Source organism: Lynx rufus, unplaced genomic scaffold (assembly GCF_022079265.1).
Source record: "Lynx rufus isolate CCGP_SWC_20201006 ecotype Redwood Valley unplaced genomic scaffold, mLynRuf1.p SCAF_5, whole genome shotgun sequence".
In the NCBI taxonomy this organism is placed as follows: Eukaryota; Metazoa; Chordata; class Mammalia; order Carnivora; family Felidae; genus Lynx; species Lynx rufus.
In genome coordinates, this window is record NW_025814867.1 from 55,627,051 (window position 1) to 55,643,656 (window position 16,606).

Consider the following 16,606-nt stretch of genomic DNA (forward strand, 5'->3'; position numbering starts at 1 on the left):
ATTTTAAAAAAGATGCTAATATTTGCCATATTAGCTTCAAAGTGTCCAATTTAAGAAAAATAAATTAGATGCCGTGAAAGTGGCATCACCTTTATTCCCAATTCCTTCCTTCCACTCCAGGAGTTCCAACTTTCCTGAAATTAGTCCTGTATTATTCCCATTCAAGTTTGTCTACTTTCAGTTTATGTAGGTGTCCATAAACAACATGTTATTATTTTGTGTGTTAAAAATATTTGTAAATGCTATTATCATTGTGTTTCTTGCACTAACCCCAATGAATTACAATATATATTCAGTTATGATTCATTGGGGTTAACGCAAGAAACACAATGATAATACATTTACAAATATTTTTAAAAACACAAAACAATAATATATTATTTTTTGACATAAATATTATATATATTTAAGTTTTTATTTAAACTTCAGTTATTATACCATGTAATATTAGTTTCAGATGTACAATATAGTGATTCAACACTTCCATACAGCACCTGGTGCTCATTACAACAAGAGCCTTCCTTCGTCCCCATCACTTACTTAACCCATCCCCCCACTCACTTCCCCTCTCATAACCATCAGTTTGTTCTCTCTAGTTAAGAGTCTTTCTTGTTGTTTTTTTTTTTTCTCTCTCTCCTTTTCCCCTCTCTGTGATCATTTGTTTTCTTTAAAAAAATTTTTTTTAATGTTTTATTTATTTTTGAGAGAAGGAGAGAGAGACAGGGTGAGCAGAGGGGGGGCATAGAGAGAGGGAGATACAGAATCCAAAGACAGGCTCCAGACTCTGAGTTGTCAGCACAGAGCCCAGCATGGAGCTCAAACTCACAAACCGTGAGATCATGACCTGAGCCGAAGTTGGACGTTTAACCAACTGAGTCATCCAGGCACTCTCCCCCCCTTTTTAAAGGTTATTTATTTTGAAAGAGAGAGTAAAAGATGGAGAGGGACACAGAGAGAAAGGCAAGAGAGAGGATTCCAAGCAGGCTCTGCATAGTCAGCACAGTGCCCCGTGTGGGGCTTGAACTCTCAAAACTGTGAGATCATGACCTGAGCCAAAATTAAGAGTTGGACACTTAACTGACTGAGGTTAGTGGTGCCCCTCATTTGTTTTATCTTTTAAATTCCACATATGGGAGAAATCATATGGTATTTGTCTTTCTCTGACTGACTTATTTCACTTAGCATAATACTCTCTAGCTTCACCCATGTTGTTGCAAATGGCAAGAGTTCGTTCTTTTTTATGGCTGAGTAATAGCCCATTGTATATATGTACCACATATTCTTTATCCATTCATCAGTCATTGGATATTTGGGCTGTTTCCATAATTTTGCTATTGCAGAAAATACTGCTGTAAACATTGGGGTGCATGTAACCCTTTGAATTATCACTTTTATATTCCTTGGGTAAAACCTAATAGTGCAATTACTAGTTGTAGGGTAGTTCTATTTTAAACTTTTTGAGGAACCTCCATATTGTTTTCCAGAGTGGCTGCACCAGCTTGCATTGCCACCAACAGTGCAAAAGAGATCCTCTTTCTCCACATCCTCGCCAACATCTGTTGTGCCTGAGTTGTTAATGTTAGCCGTTCTGACAGGTGTGAGGTGGTATCTCAGTGTGGTTTTGATTTGTATTTCCCTGATGATGAGTGATGTGGAGCATCTTTTCATGTGTTTGTTGTCCATCTGTATGTCTTCTTTGGAGAAGTGTCTATTCATTTCTTCTGTCCATTTTTCAATTGGATTATTTATTTTTTGGGTGTTGAGTTTGATACGTTCTTTGTAGATTTTGGATACTAACCCTTTATCCGATAGATCATTTGCAAATATCTTCCATTCTGTAGGTTGCCTTTTAGTTTTGTTGATTATTTCCTTCACTGTGCAGAAGATTTTTATTTTGATGAAATTCCAATAGTTGATTTTTGCTCTTGTTTCCCTTGCCTCAGGAGGTATATCTAGAAAGAAGTTGCTATGGCTGATGTCAAAGAGACTACTGCCTGTGTTCTCCTCTAGGATTTTAATGATTTCTTGTCTCACATTTAGGTGTTTCACCCATTTTGTTTTTATATTTGTGTTTCATCCATTTTTATTTTATTTTTGTGTTTGGTGTAAGAAAGTGGCCTAGTTTCACTCTTTTGCATGTTGCTCTCCAATTTCCCCAGCACCATTTGTTGAAGAGACTGTGACTTCCAATTGGATATTCTTTCTTGCTTTGTTGAAGATTAATTGACCATATAGTTGTAGGGAATGTGTGTGTTTGTTATTATTATTACTAATTATTTTGTTGGATTTGGCTCTGTGTTCATGAATCAAATTGCCTAATGATTTTTCTTATCTCTTTTTGTATAAAGGTTATATCATCCTCACCAAATTAGATAGATAATAAATATTATTTTACTTCTCTGCAGCAGATTATAAAATCTATTGGATTTATGTTCGTTATATATTTTGCATTACATACCCATAAAACCATATGAATCTGGTGGATTGTGCGTGTGAGTTTTTGTACATATAGAATTTTAACTACAATTTGAGATTTTTGGTAATGTTTGAAGGTTTTTTGACATTTGCTATTTTTCCTTAAGTCGGTTTTGGTGAGTTATGTTTTCTATAAAAGTTTTTTTTCCATGTTTTCAAATTTAATATGAAATTTTCATAGAATTATTACAGTTAAAATACATATCCTATCTTTATATGTACATATTGTTTATGTGTGCTTTCTCTCTTTTTTATTTGATCAGTTTTATCAGAGGTTTGTCTACTAGTCTTTTAGCTTATTACTGTGTATTTTCCATTTCACTTATTTCTTTTTATTATTTCTTCTTTTGCTTTATTTGGCTTAAGCTTTAAAATTTTGGGGATTCTCTTGATTTCCTAGCATGTACAATTAAGTTTATAGATTCTCCTTTAAGTCTTGGTTTAGTCTTGATATTGGTGTATTGTTAATCAGTTTTAAATCTTGTCTAATTTCTATATTGCTTTTGATGTAATTTATAGTTTTGGGTTTTCTACTAATAGAGTTAACAGACTTAAAGTTATGTAACATGCTGCATATGTGAAAACTGGGAATAAAACTTTAGTAAAATAAATGTTAAAGAACAATAATTTGATCTAAATGAAAAGTCATATTTTACAGAGTAACATGTTAACTGTGCATTTTGTAGCCATGTATGTTAAATCATTGCCTTTGTGATATTCTTACAATTATTAGCTTTTGAAGTAGGTAATGATACTTCTCCAGTAGGTTGTATCTTCTGATTTTCACATGATCAGTGATGTGTGTGTGTGTGTGTGTGTGCGTGTGTGTGTGTGTGTGCATGGGCACGCGTGTGTTATTTCAGCCTTCTAAATACTTAGGAGGCTTTTTAAATTAAGCCTCAAGCTTTTTGTTCAACCCTAGGAAGTTCTCTACCATCATTTCTTTCTATTCACCATTTTCTTTTGTCATTCTTTTTGGAGTTCTCTTATGTTTAAATTGTGCTTTTTCAGTCTATTTTTGTGTTTCCTCAATTTTTAGAGCTTTTTATCTTGTTACCATACTGCCCTCTCTTTTTTTGATTTTCCTATTTATTTACTCTTTGGTTTTGTCAATTCTATTCAGTATATCATTTCCTTTTAAAATGGTAATAAGCATTTTTTCCTTTCTAAGGTTTCTAAGTTGGCCTTTAAAATATTTAACTCTACTTAATAATTGTCTAATATTTTACAACTTCCCATTTTATTTTGTGGATGGTACTTATACCTTTATTTATGAGGAATTTCACAGATAGGTACTTCAAAGCTCTTTATGGATTTCTTTTATATCTATTTCCTTAGATGGCAAATTTCTTATGTGTGGATTTTGAGTACCAACTTTCGTGGTGCAGGTGTTTCTCATAAACTTATACTTTATGAGCTCAACTTCTAGAAAAGATTTCTCGTTTGTGTGTCTTGGGTTGGGGCAATTTCTGTGTGAAGTGGTCTTACCATTTGCTTCTCTTCTTTCTCTTTTTCTCTCTTAATTTCTTATCCCTTTTCTCTGTTCCTTTTCCTTTCTTTCCTCCCACTTTATGGAGTCATTATATGGAGAAAATATGTATATATATGTGTGTATATATATATAGAGAGAGAGAGAGAAGAAAAAAAAATATATATGGAGAAAATATATATATATGGAGAATATATATATATGGAGAAAATATATATATGAAGAAAAAAAATATATGGAGTGTGTGTGTGTGTATATATATATATATATATATATGGAGAGGTAGTGCTCTTTTTAATTTTTTTTTTTCAACGTTTTTTATTTATTTTTGGGACAGAGAGAGACAGAGCATGAACGGGGGAGGGGCAGAGAGAGAGGGAGACACAGAATCGGAAACAGGCTCCAGGCTCTGAGCCATCAGCCCAGAGCCTGACGCGGGGCTCGAACTCACGGACCGCGAGATCGTGACCCGGCTGAAGTCGGACGCTTAACCGACTGCGCCACCCAGGCGCCCCGGTAGTGCTCTTTTTAAATGACAGATTTTTTTCTTTTTTCCTTCCAAGCACAGGAAAATATTTTGTAAAAAAAATCTAAAGACCTTTTTTATTATTTACCATTTCAGGGTTTATACAGGAAGAGGGAGCTTTTAAAATGTACCTTCTTGACCCAGAAACCAAACTACTTTACTTTTACATTAAAACTAACCACATTAATACAAGAGCAAGAAGATAAGGTGCAAAAAGTCTTATTTTGTGGAAATTTCTTCAATGGCAGAGTGCCATTAAAATTTTCCAGATTGGGGGGAGGGTACATCAAAAAACCTATAGCTTTACATTTTAGCCTGAGAGATACACATGAGGGAATAGGTGAGTGAAGGGACACATGAGGGAGTGATGTATAGAGACAGTAATGTGAGAAGAACAAGTAAAAATGTTTTCTTTTTTTCTTCTCGGCCACAGGTTGCTGGATTTTGCTTTTTAGAAACACTTTAGAGGGCACAAGAATATTTTAGATAGGCTTTAGGGGAGCTGACCACATAATTCTTGATTCCAAGCAGGAAAAAGAGTATATTATGTATGATGGTGTGATGACAGAGGGATTAGTTGGGAGGACTTTTTTTCTTAATATTCTTCTTAAAATGGACGTGTGGGAATATGATGTGTACAAAACAAATAGAGTAAATTCTCTCAATAATTATGGCTATTTGAAATTTCCAGAAGGCATTATTCCAAACTTTCAAATATGTCTTGGGTTATTGAGGTTAGTGCAAAATATGGTTTACCTGTTAATTCTATATTTGAAGACTCATTTATCTCTTAAAACTCAATATAGACATCAGATTATATATTATGGTCTTGTTCCTTTAAATGATTTTCATACCCAATTCAACTCCTAAGACATATTTATTTTGGTAGTAATATGTCATGTCCTCCTTTTTATGTCACATACTTAGATAAAAAGAAATGATTTATCAGAAAGTATGTGACATTGCACCATTTTTATTACATTCATTATATCCTTAGGTGCAACTTCAAAAAGGATTGTAAAACGGCCAATGTCCAATTAGTTTAGAAAAAGGTTAGAACAACCTCACCTAGATCAATATAATAGGTACTCCACATTCATAACAGAACTCTTACTTGTTTGAATTGTACCCACAAAATTCAGATATAATAAAGGTCATTAAAAATATTTTTTAAAGATAAAGTTGATTTCAAGTCCCCACACAACAGTGTTGATATGAAATTGTATATTACTTAATACTGGCTTCTAGATCTCCATTGCCTATAAGGATAACTTAGGGCTTAGGTGCACCAAAATGGCAATAGCCCTGTTAATTACTATTTTTATTACTATTTCCACAGTTGGACATCAGCCTTCTGAAATTTGTGAGACACTGATGTGTCCATATCTGGCTGTAGACATATAGCAGGCATGAGTAGTTGGGATGTACAAAAAAACTTGATTAGATGCAAACACTTGTTATTGGGTTCAGAATCCAAGGCTTTCAGCAACTTCCTCCCAATCTGGGCTTCTGCACGCATTGAGGCCATAACTCTATGGCTTTTGTAGAACTTGCCTCAGTTTCTCAGGTCTTTAGGAATCTTGATCTTTAGGTAATGTGATTCTTTCCTGGCTATCTAGCACTATCTGCTTTCCCATCTCTTTTTAGAGACATCTAGTTTAATTACTTTTTTTTAAAGTTTTTTATTAAATTTGTTAAACATACAGTGTAATAATAGTTTCAGGCTAGAGTTTGGTGATTCATCACTTAAATACAACACCCAATGCTCGTCACAAGTGCCCTCCTTAATACCCATCATCCATTTAACCCATCACCTTGTCCACCTCCCCTCCAACAACCCTGTTTGTTTTCTATAGTTAAGAGTCTGTTTTCTAGTTTGCCTCTCTCCCCTTCCCCCCCCCCATGTTTATCTGTCTTGTTTCTTAAATTCCACATATGAGTGAAATCTTAGGGTATTTGTCTGACTGACTTATTTTGCTTGGCATAATTACTCTCTAACTCCATGTGGTTGCAAATGGCAATATTTCATTATTTTTTATGACTGAGTAATATTGTTTATATACACCACATCTTTATCCATTCATCAGTCGATGGACATTTGTTTGCTTAACTTTATGGTCTAAGAACTTAGTGGTTTTTCTTCAGTTATGCCTATGGATCTCAAGGCAGCCAAATACTTAAAGGGATAAATAATAAGGAACTTAGACCTTGGGCACAAGACTTGGCTCTTCTTCTTCTTCTTCTTCTTTTTTTTTTTTTTTTTTTTTACTTATTTATTTTTGGGAGAACGCAGACAGGGGAGGGGCAGAGAGAGGGGGACAGAGGATCTAAAGTGGGCTCTGCGCTGAAGGCTGATAGACATGAGCCCAATGTGGGTTAGAACTCATGAACTGTGAGATCATGACCTGAGCCAAAGTCAGATGCTCAACCAACTGAGCCAACCAGATGCCCTTGTCTGTTCTTCTGAGAGGAAAGTAAAAGAGAAAATTTGTTATTTGTTCTCTCCTATACCAGCAAGACCATTGTAGAAATTAATATCTCCTATCCTGCCACAGAATTACTGTTTTCACATGTGTAGATAATAAAAGGTCATCTTTTTTGAGCACCTGCCCTGTGTAGGAATGTGTTTAGTGCTTTATATCTATTAACTTCACGTATATTTACATTATATGTGTTAATTCATTTAATTTTCACAAGAACACTATAAAGTAGATACTGTTGTTAACATTTGATAGATAAGAAAATTGAGGCCAGGAGAAGTTGACCTACTAAGCCAGGTTCTATGCTAGTAAATGGTAGAGGTGGAATTTGAACCTTGGCAGTCTGGTATCAGTGGTATGGCTTTTAGATACCGTATTAGATTGTCTTCACAAAGATCTCTGGCAAAGCCTGATTGGATTTTAGAAGACCAGGTGGTATTCATTTATTGTTTACTCCATTTGCCAGTGCGACGACAATCTTCTTCTTCTTCTTCTTCTTTTGGAATGTGAATTTGACTTTCCAAGAATGAATATTTATTGAATGCTTCCTGTGAGCCTAGTACTGACTGCAGTTTTCCCGGCATCCTTTGTTTTGACCCTCTGAGTCCTATCTTGTAGGTGACACTACTTCAGATTTACAGATAAGAAGCTGAGATAAAGACTCATTGTTATCTGTCATCCAGTCCTAAACCCTCAAGTAAAGATCTCTTCTAATTGTATAAAGACAGGATTCTGCTTGCTCAGATTTACAACACCTAGTCTGGTGGCATTTTCCTGCTTTCCTCTCATTATTGGCTTTCTTAAGTTTTGCTCCGTTCATCCTAAAGCAAGATTTTGAAAATTATTAAATCCACCAGTGGAAGATAATTGAAATGTGTAAATACCACAATTTACATTTTTAAAATATTACTTTTAGCTTTGATTGCTAAGGTATCAAAATGAGAGGAAAGAAAGGATAATTTTTTTTGTTTCCCAGAAGTTTCTTTTCAGTATATTTGATTAAAATTTATGTCATGTTGTTCTATTAAAATTCATGTTTTTGTCGTTAAACTCGTTCCATATTTATACAGTGTAGCAGTGACTGGTGCTGTCTGCACAGTTAAACTTTCCTGGGTTATACTGTCCACAGTCTTTGAGGTAAATATAAGGTGGCATGGAGTACATTAAAGGTAAATTGACCTTATAGAAGGTCCTCAGGCTTAATTTCTCTCCAGGATGGATATTTTTAAGATATCCATTCATACATTTTTCCATTTAATCTTATATAGTTGATAGAAACATTAGAAACAATCTGCCAAAAATATCCACAATACGTGCCACAGAAGTTTCAGTAACTCCTGTTTTTCCTTCCTGCCTCTGGATCATCTTTGTGGAAATCTCTTCTACCCAAAACTCTGTGTGTTTGCTTTTCCCAGATTGATCCATAATACTTTTTAATTCTCTTTTGTCTTCCTGCTTCTCTTGTCTATTGACATGAGTTCAATTTCTGTGTATATGAGGACGGTTTCCCAGTTCCTGTCTCTAGTCTACCTCCCCTGTGAACACGAGATCTTGTTTATGTACATTATAGCTGTACTTGGATGCCTTTCAAGTACCTCAAACTGAACATCCTAAAAATGGAACTAATGACCTGCTGTCAGTACTTCCTTCCTCAGCATACTGTTGTGCTGACCATCCAACTGGGACTACCTGAGATCCATTCTGAGCATCTCTCTTACCCCACACATCCATGAAACCAACAAATCTCAGGAGTATTCTAATCTCTCCTCAATTTTCTCAGGTCTTAGTTTCTCTCCATTCCACTGGCAAGTCCCTAGTTCAAGCCAGTGTCACCTCTGTCTGGCATTCTGCAGTCGTCCTTGAAATGCTTCCTCCCAAGAGCACACTCTTTCCACTTGGTGATTCATTATTCATAAGGCAGTCAGAATGATCTTTTCAAAAGGCAAACCTAATGTTGTGACTCTTTTGCTTAGAACTCTACAGTGCCTTTATGTTGCTCCTATGATAAAGCCCTAAATCCTTCCAGTGGCTCAATAAGGCTATATGATATGATCCCTGCCTACACCTTCAGCAATAATCTCATTTTCCTCTTACTCCTATGATTCACCCATGGTGCCTTTTCTTTTTCCTTATTTCCTTTAATGAACACAGCTTTTCCTACTTCAGGGTGTAGATGATACTGTGAAGCAATGCTATATAGGTGACTTTTAAGAAATTAGTGATCATCCTAGTGTATATTTTTTATGAAAAAGCAAATGCCATGCATTTAATTTGTATATTTATTTATGTTATTTACAGGGATGACAAATTGGGTTATGACTAAATTTAATAAAGTGTGACCTTTACTTTTTTTCTCTATAATGAGTACATTTATAAGTCCCACTAATGTATATAATTCTGTCAAATTTATTCAAGGCTGCATTACATTATGGAAATTGAATGCTCCTTCTACCTTATCCTGATACCCTTTGATTTGTGATCACTAGTGAGGGTTTTCATTTTCTAGAACTCTTTGTCAGCACAATCTTTCTTCAAACTCTGGTTCAGTGTGACTTCTATATTTTCTTCCTCCCTGGGATTTTCTTCCTTGCTTCATGTGTTATCAGTGCTCTAGATGAACATTGCCTTGCAGTGATCATAGAGGCTTAAGTGAGGGAGGAGGGTAGAGGGAAGGAGCTGGGAGACAAAAACTAGAAATGATTTCCCCCCTCCAAACTAAAACTTATTTATTCCTTATCCTTCAATTTATTGATTGCCTCCTTCTCATCTGCTACTCATGGCTTTTAGTGAGAGAAGTTGCTTGAAGGAGACAGATATACTCAGGCAGTTGACACATTCTCATAAGTTGAGAGTAGTGAATTAAAGATTCAAAGGAAGAGTGGCTGCCAGTCCCATCAATGGCAAGGTTTAGTCTCTATGACATGTTAATCAACTGGAGACAAGGTGGTGTAGCAAAAGACTAAGGAATCTGTTTCCTCATCTCTAGTATGGGAACACTGAAACTCACTTCATGGCACTGAGAAAACTGTAAAATGGAATAGAAAATATAAAGTGCTTGACACACACTGTACACTCAATAAATGAGTTCTCTTCCTCTTCCCTCTCAGCTTTATCATCTGGCAGTACCTTTTCAGAAGCTCTTTGCCCAAACCTTGGAGAATGCTGAGTTTTGCTTTAGTGTGGACTTCATTTTCTTTAACAGCTAAATAATACTTGATTGGGATTTGCCTTGCCCCATAGTCTGTTGCATGGACCTTGCTTTAAGACACTCTTTTAAGAAAGACCTGTCTTGGTCTTACGCGTGCATTGTATGTGCTGGGGTTAGTACGGGAGTAAAACTGCACTACACATCACATAGCAAAACTGCCTAAAATCCATACTAGACATCTCTCCCCAGTCACACTTGTCCTAGCAGTGATTCTTTACCAACCTTCTGAACCTTTAGTGTAAGCTCCTTTCAATTTCTGTCTGCCTCTATGTCCTTCTCTATTTTTCCTTTCTCTTTTTCCCTTTATTTGTGTCCTCTCTTGGGCTATAATTCTTTTCCTTCCTTTAGAATCTTTGCTTTCCTCCCACGTGCATATTTTCATTCCTTTTCTTGTATAAATACATTCACAACTTGGCCATTTTCCCAATTCTCCTATTCACTTAATCACCCTTATCTGCACCAAAAAGAAGCTATGTGGTCCTCAGAAGGAAGCTTCTTCAGGTTGGAGAGTCTGAAAAGATTTATTTCTGTTGCAGCTTTCATATTATTAGGCCCATTTAATGGCTGCTTCTCCACTTCAAAACATTGATTTCCAGATTGCTGACTTCCCACTTATAAATGTATTCTTCACCTTTACTCTGGCCCCTGCCCTTTCCTTCTGGTAGGAAGTCTTTGTATCACATGTATTATGTGATCTACAGTGCAGTTTTAAAGATATGTTCCCCACTTTATTTTCAAAACTCTCCTTAACATTCACTTCCTTTTTTAAACATTGCCAGTGAATTTTACCTGACTCTTTCTCATATACTTCTCTACAACAGGGCATTTCAAACATCATTTTATGCAATTGATATAATTCTAATGGTATGTGCAAAAACAAAGGGATATAGTCAGATTCTATTTTTAAAGGCACAAAGAGATTTGCACACATGCATTTATTATGACATTTAGAAACCCTTTGCCTAGTTCACGATTATGTAAGTCTCAGGTTTCATATTGTATGTCTGTTTAAGTTGGTTATACCCAGCTATAATTTTTTAATGCTATAATTCCACTTTACAGACACTGAAGACACAGTTTTGTTCATTCCTTCAGCAACTAGCAGGACACTAAAGACCAAACTACCTCCTTACAATTCAGCTTACTGTCTACTTAACGTGATCTTTACCAACTCATTGTCTTCACGGCATAACTTTTTACTGGAAGGGAAAACTTCGAGAAAAACCCATCCCTTCTTCAGTGGGAAGTACCAATTGTTGAAGCCTAAAACTCACAAACGCTTGCCCTTAAAATCCTCATCCTGCTGTTTCCTGCAGTTCTAAGTGGTGATGTTACAATTTGTACACAAGGAATCCTAATCATTCCCTTACATTGAAAGACCCAGTGACACCAAACTTCAAATTCTCAGTAAATTCCAACTTTACCTTTTCCTCTCCGAGATATAGCAATCTTTGTCCATCTTGACCACAGTGAGCAAAAAACTCACAATTGTCAGAGCAGTAGAGGTAATTGTTGGTGATATTTGGGGAGCTGCTATTCCAAAGCACTTTACACGTGGTTGATGCCCCATAAGTTCAGTTAAAAGAACAAACATGCAAACAACTCAGTATTTGCTAAAAGATAAACCTTTACAAGTTTCGGTAATTACAAAATACTATTGCATTTGGACTCAGGAAGTTGGAAATTGGAGCACAGATGCCATGGTCTAAGCTTGACACAAACCTATTTCCTGTCAGTGTGCAAATAAATGCTAAATAACAGTGACTGTTAAGCGCCAGAGTAGCTCATATTTCACTTTGTGATTGGAGTGCACTTTGATACCTGTTTCATGAAAGCCTTTATAAGTTATAGGCAGAGGTTAACAGTAATCGCATTTTTTTTCCTCCTCTGGTTTTAATAAATGCCTTCAGGGCATTTCATTCTGTTAAATCAAGCAGCAGACAAAAATGTAATGCACTGCTAACCTCTAAAGTGTGTGAAAAACTTAGTTCATAAAATATGTATGAGGAACACAGTGTTGCAATGATAATGATACTTCCTTTCTGGGTTATTCTGCCAAAGGAGTTGATGCATCAGCGTCTTTAGTTCTTGATTTCTTTTGATGGGAGATGCTCTTACTTCATATTGTATCTAGTTTTTCAATGAATTTTCTATTGGCACACATAGACATACAATAGTTTTTTTGTTTTGTTTTGTTTTTGTTTTTGTTTTTTGGTGGTGGGGAGCAGTTGCCATGGCTTTAGGTTGGCTCGGGTTAGGAACTCATATGTAGCATTCTTCTCAAGAAAAGGAATATCTAAAAAAGGACTTAGTGTATATTGGAACATCACATTTGTGTGTTTGTGAGCAGAAATATGTCATTGTTGTGACAAATTCCATCATGGTAAATGTACATTCATATGGGATAGTTTCTTCTATTTCTGTTAAGAGCCACCAGTACCTTTAAAAAAAAGTTTATTATTTTAAGAGATTGGGGCGCCTGGGTGGCGCAGTCGGTTGAGCGTCCGACTTCAGCCGGGTCACGATCTTGCGGTCCGTGAGTTTGAGCCCCGCGTCAGGCTCTGGGCTGATGGCTCAGAGCCTGGAGCCTGTTTCCGATTCTGTGTCTCTCTCTCTCTCTGCCCCTCCCCCATTCATGCTCTGTCTCTCTCTGTCCCAAAAAATAAATAAATGTTGAAAAAAAAATTATTTTAAGAGATAGAGAGTGGGTGAGGGGCAGAGACAGAGGGAGACAGAATTCCAAGCAGGCTCTGCACATGCTGTCAGCCCAGAGACTTACATGGGGCTCAAACTCACAAACCGTGAGATCATGACCTGAGCTGAAACCAAGAGTTCCATGCTTCATCGTCAAGCCATTGAGGGGCCCCAAGAGCCACCAGTGCCTTTTAAGTAAATGAGTACTATACATGCTCCACAATATATCTTCCCTTTCTTGGTGAAAAAGTATAAAACTATAGCTGCTGCTGCTGCTTCTTTACTACTCAGTCATTATATTATCTCCATAGGAGAGAGATACACTATTTGATGATGTTTAGAATTGTAAATATGCTAATCCCATTTTAAAGTATAAGCTTACTTGATAATGGGTGTCACTAATTTATAGTGTATAAAAAATAAGATAGGAACGTTGATTATCTTGATAAATTTTTGCTGCACTTATAGCAGGTATATATAATTGCTTTCTAAAAAATAAGTGACAATTTAAATTTCATCTGAAACTTCAAAGGAAAAATTAACATCTGGACCCCTCAAAAAAATAGTCCTGGCTGTGTAGTAAAGAATAAAACTTGCCCCAAGAAAGGTTTAGCGTTTGCCCTTAGCAAAGGAACTGATCACTGAGTCCTTAGAATGCTCTGCCTAATGAGAGTACTCTTGTTTACTTGGACTCATGGATCCACTCCAGATAATGTAACAATATTAGTTATGGTGAGGGCTTTAGGACACATCATACCAGCTCTCTCCAGAGACTACAGGTCTGCCACATGTGCAATCAACCGTGTTCACCTGCTCGAGCCCTACTAAAATCTCTGCACACTTGAGCTCAGGTGAGCTTTCTGGGTTGGCCATCCTCCATGCATATTATCACACATCATTGCTGGGAGAAATTAGCATTTCCCCAACTCCAGTTGAAGAAGTCACCTGGAAGCTGTGTGTGTGTGTGTGTGTGTGACTTTTCTGGGCTCCATTCCAGGGACCTAGAAGAGCTAGCATTTCTTCTCCCCAGTATTTATTGTAACCATATAGTTTTAAAATGGTAGTTTATAATATCAGTTTTGTCCTGAATCAGGATGACCTGTAAAACAGTCCAAATAACTGGAGTTTCTCAACATTATGGGCTTTTATATGGTAAGTATACAATGGTTTATATAGTACTAAAGGTAAATTTCTTGATGTTACTACTATGTGCAAATTAATTTAGTGTTTTGAGATGTCTGATATTCATTTTACTTTAACTGAAAATTTGCAAAACGTTGCATAATAGTTCTGAGACTTTCAGAGTCAACAGTCACATAAGGCTCTCAACTCCTATAGGTGGTGCTATGCATTTTGTTATGGGAGTTGGCTAATAATATTTTCAGCTTATAAAGAAGAGGTCAAAATATCATTTCAGTTTCTTATATACTTATGCCTATTCCCTCCTCTTGACTAATGATCACAATTATTTTTAAACTGAGGCTTAAAGGAAAGAATATGCTGTTGCCTGGGCTTGAGGTCTCCCATCACAGCCTTGCTGTAACTGATAATTTCTTAAGCTTTCTTGCCATCAGATTCTCCAAAAGCTGGCTTGTTTCTCTGTGGGCATTCCCTGGTCTCATACATACGGTACAACCTGCCTCTGTCTTCAAGTCCTTGCTTTTTTCATAATAGTATGTGCCCATAAAGTTCTGAGATTGACTCATGGTTATCTGCCACTGAGATGGAAAAGAAAGAAGTTTGTACTTAAGAGCTATTGAGTCAGAGGAGTTTGGTGAACAGTGTACTATGGCTGAAATATTTAATGAAAAATTTTTTCAAAGCCATTAGCTATCATTTAAAGGCCACTTCTTGAGAAGTGACTACCCTAGGGAATGCCAATAAAGAGCAAGTAAGACATCAGGAATCTTTGGTAAGTGACAGTGTTCTTACCAGAATTACCGATTTATTGCATTTTAAAACGAAGTATTTGGAGTATTAAAGAGGACCTTTGTTGTTACTGTATTTGTTGTTGTTGCTGTAGGGACCTGGTATTAAGAGTGGGGGATTTTGCCACATTAGTAACTTAAAAGATTTGTTTTAACGTCTGCTACCCCCTCATTGTTTCAAGTGCTATAGAAGGTATATGGTTTAGAGAACTGTTGTGCATGTGTGTGCCTAAGCATGTGCACATGTGCGCACGCACATACACAGAATTAGAGTTAGAAAGGTGATAGGTTAAAGATTTGATACAGGAAGAACAACTGAATAATAATTATATTAGGAGAAATTGAATTATGCTAGGAAGAATTACATCAGGAGAAATTTGTGTGATATACTGATTAGTCATTGCTGGTAAATTATATTAAATGAAAAGTTAGTTAAGATGTTTATTCAGAATGAAAATGGAATGAAATTAGAGTTTAGATTGGGTTATTGTTAATTTAGATCATTGCTAATTAATGGAGAAAGACACTGTATTCTTTTACTGAATTGTCAATAGAATTTTAACAATTTGTTGATCACCCCAATTTTTGGCTGTGCAAATAATACACATAGGTACTGGCCTAAAGAAGATCTGGGAATGCAGACATTTGCTTATATATGCAGAACTTAGTTTCAGTTAACTTTATAAGGGAGGCTAGGTTTGCTGAGTAAATTAAATATAATCATGAGACCATTGAAAAGGATTTCCAAGTAGATGGAGGATTGATACTTTTCAATACAGGAATAAGAAGATCAAGAATTATGAGTTAAAGTCCTGTGGCTTAGGTCACACTGACAGTTTATTATTTTTATTATAAATGGCCAGCGCTCACAATCGCAGTTATCAGAATAACTTATCACAAAATTACTATAGTCCAGATTGAGTTATTTATTCCATTTTTGTGGGGAGGCAGGAGCAGATAAAAAAGATACAGCTACATGAATAATACAACGTGACATGGCACGTGGTAATGGAATAAATGCTCCAGTTAAAATGTTTTTAGCTGGGTGATTTTAAAAAGCTGAATTAAGTTATGAATGGGAATTAATAATTAAGCTTCTAATATATATATTTTTTCTCTTAGCTTGCTATTTACCCTTCTGGCACTAACTACTTGGAGTTAGTGCAGACCTTGCAGGCTGAGGTCACAGTCCTCCACAAAATTCCCCTCACTTCAGATACTAGCTGCAAGCTCCAGGGTTCCCAGGCTATAAATTCAGGGTCCTCTGCTATCCCCTCAGGTCCTATCATTGGCTAGAATGACTAAGAACTCAGAGTGCTATAATCATGATTACAGGTTTATTATAAAGGAGACAGATCAGGACTAGTCAGTGAAGAGACATGTAGGGTGAGGTCTGAGAGAGACCCAAATGTGAAACTTGTATGTAAATTTCAAAAGCTTAGATCCTCCCTTCCAGGAACTCAGGATGAACATCAGGCAAATTCTTTCTTATACAACATTCCCTAACAGTTTGTTTTCCTGACCTACTGGTTTTCATAAGAAATGGTGTGTTATTAAAAGGAAACTTCTTTCCTAGGCACACATAAGCCACATGTATCTTCTCCTTTTCTCTTTGAAGCTTTCTTCTAAGTATGAACAAAAACAAGTAGAATCCAAAGTAAAAAATCTGGTCTCAGGAAATTGTATCTAAATATCCCCTCCAAAGTTTGGTTGCCTTTGCTACTTTAATTTTTGGTCATTTGAATTTGGTCAAATTCCCGTGGGAATTTGTTTTTGGTGAGAAACCGAGGCTCCTTAACTAGGATG